This window comes from Haliaeetus leucocephalus, unplaced genomic scaffold, assembly GCF_000737465.1.
Source record: "Haliaeetus leucocephalus isolate CR32 unplaced genomic scaffold, Haliaeetus_leucocephalus-4.0 Scaffold932, whole genome shotgun sequence".
Classification (NCBI taxonomy): domain Eukaryota; kingdom Metazoa; phylum Chordata; class Aves; order Accipitriformes; family Accipitridae; genus Haliaeetus; species Haliaeetus leucocephalus.
Window position 1 is genome coordinate 14,036,455 of NW_010973368.1, and position 2,877 is coordinate 14,039,331.

At 44.0% G+C, this 2,877-nt stretch overlaps 1 protein-coding gene across 1 annotated transcript in view; it reads left to right on the plus strand.

Moving 5' to 3' along the window:
* The first annotated feature begins 2,607 nt into the window (after nt 1-2,607).
* VRK1 (vaccinia related kinase 1) overlaps nt 2,608-2,877 on the plus strand; it is a 36,814-nt gene continuing 36,544 nt past the window's right edge. The window contains exon 1 of the mRNA XM_010583916.1: nt 2,608-2,659. The gene's annotated coding sequence lies outside the window, so the exon portion shown is untranslated. The remainder of the gene's footprint in view (nt 2,660-2,877) is intronic.

Sequence of the window (2,877 nt, forward strand, 5' to 3'; positions counted from 1 at the left end):
GTAGGAGGATTCAAATGTTCTTTATGCTATTTTGAGTCTTTTGAGGAACATTCTTAATATTCTCCTAGTAATGAGGATGTAACTTGCATGCCTTCTGGAGCTGATGAGTACACATAGCTCTCCCAAAAGAACAGCCATTTGTGAAATGGCTATTCTCCATTTACTCTGGAGATTCACCAGTCTTCTGAAAGTTTTCAAGGTTAATCTAGGTTATTTTATGAGATGCTGGTTTAGAAGAATTCATACTGTAGTTTGATCACTATCTCTTCAGGCGTACTTGTCAAGCCACATTCAAAATGTCATACTTCTTATCCCCATTGCTAAATTGAAAGTATGTAACTGTTTATATACTACAGTACAGTATATATTGCATATTTACTACTGTTTAAAAGTAGCATTTGAACTCTTCTTAACAGCTGTATCTGTAGCGCACACAGAGATTGGATTGCCCATTTCATTTAAGATTAGAAATCTTTAAAGGAAAAGATATAAAGTCCTTTCTCTGGAGACAAATCAAACACAATTATCAAATCTAAAATAATTCTTCAAGCATATTGGAAAGTTGTAGTCAGCACATTCCAGGAATGCTCTTACAGTGAAGGATGATAATGCGAAACCCATCCTATGCTTTTGATTGTTTGGTCAATACTTGCTTTTCTGAGATCTAGTCAAACAATTGATGGTATATAGAGAACATCTGAGAAAAGTTGTGGCCACTTTGGATTTGGTTAATACTTGAAGAATCTCCAGCCGTAGCAGTATTAAAGCAAATGCATCCAGACAGGCTAAACAAAAACCCAGCCCCTACTGTATGGGAACATAATATATGAAAATCTCTGCTCTGATACTTTATAGGCAGAACCTCATGTTTTTGTTAATAAGAAGTAGGACAGGTATATTGAAACTGTACCTTTTGCTTAAAACACAACTGATTATTCTGGCTCAACAGAGAAAAATCAGAGGCAGAATGAGGTCTGGGTTTCTCTCATCATGCAAGAAAGATAATATTTTCTGGCCAAAATTTTAGATGGGATAGCAGAATTTACTTTAGATCTCTATGGTCTCATTGTTAAGACTGGTTTCAGACTGACAGCCTGAAGATCAGCTTTTCACTAAGGGAACAAATGGAATATCTATTAAATTTTTCATTTGATTTTCTGTATCTGCATCTTAAAATGTTTCCATGATCCCAGTAATCCGATATTAAAGACGATGGTACTTCAAGTGAAATGCTATCATGTGTGGTAGCGTGCCCCACTTCTTTCAAATAAACCTTTGGTCTTTCCTATGAGCAATAATACCCTTGAACATTCAGGACAGTTCAGATTCTTGAACATCTGTAGGAGTACCTAGGATTTCTAGTATATATATCTATTATTCCTAAAGTAGCCCAAGTTTCCAAGCAAACCTTCTAAATAAGTACTGTCATGATGACCATACTATGGAATGATAGGTCTGTGTTTTAGGCTATTTAGTACCTCTAAAATTGCAGCATGTGAAGATAGTGGCCATGACAACAAAATTCTTTTTTTAAAGGCTTGAAACCTCTAGAAAATTAACAACACAAAACCATTGTCCCTTATTTTTTCCTGCCTCATCCCCCTAAATCTCCTGTTCTGGCATGTCTTTAATCTTCCATGCCTGTCTCCCACTTCACAGCTCTGCAGAAATAAGTGTGGGTGTGCCTGCATTTGTACCTGATGACAAAAAGATGTAGTGATACCGGATGACAAATGGATCAGACATGCTAGGTGAACCAACACTGTATAATTTGACTCAGACCTGAAGAAAAGGAGATTGGGATGGGGAGGAAAGACAATCAGAAGAGGAAAGAGTCAGAATCTATGCTGGCCCTTCAAAGGCACGGGTTCTCTTTCATAAACTTCGCAATTTATTATTATTAATTTTGCAAAACATTCTTGTGCACTCAAAACAATTTAAGTATCACAGAACCTGTTAAAAAAAATCCTTCAGGACTAAATAAACACAGGCTTTGTCAAAGTGTAGATAAAAAACTTCTTCGGAGTAGGGAGAAGGTCCATGGCACAGCTATGCGAGACTGTAGCAGGTAAAATCAGAAAGGTCTGGCAGGTAAGTAGGAAAGTAGGTAAAATCATGAGGTATGTAATGGTATGTAAGGAGGTAATATGCAAGTGCAGGCCCTGGCGCTGGGGTGGCTGGAGGGGTCGGTTTTGGCCTGCGCATCAGTCATACATGGCGGAGAACTGCTGCATTACCTCGTCCCCCGGACAGCTGGTGGCCTGTGTCTCGCCCTGTTTCCCAGACAGGGGTTATTGCCACACAGCATCAGCCTGACAAAGGCCTTTCCAAACTTACTTTAGCTTAAAACGCCGAGATTTCGTACAGCTGCCCTACCACATACTTCAGCCCTTCGCCCACCGCGGGCGCGGTGCCTGCCGGGAAGTGTAGTCCGTGACCTCCGCGGGCGGCCGCCCGCGGAGGTCACGGACTACACTTCCCGGCAGGCACCGCGCCCCGAGGAGGGGTGAGGGCGGGCGGCCGCCGGGCGGCGGCCCAATGGGCGCGGGCGATAGTGGGAGGTGGGCGCCGGGGCGGGCGGGCCGCCTCAGGGCCCTTCTCAGTGCGGGAATTTCGGACGGGGCGGAAGGAGCGGCGGTGGGGCCTGGGCACGGAGGAGGTATTTGAAGCCAGCGTCTGCTTTTAGGGTGTAGGTTTTTTTTTTTTTAGGAGGCGAGTTTTGGGGCGCTGTTTCCCTTCCCTTTCTGACGGGTTGCGACCGGGTTTTCCCCCTTCCCTTGCTAAGGAGGCTGGTGGTACCGCCGGGGCCCGCTCGGGCCCTGTTCCCCCCTCTTGTCTGCTACCGGGGGTAGGGAGGGCACCTTCCCTGCGCCCCCC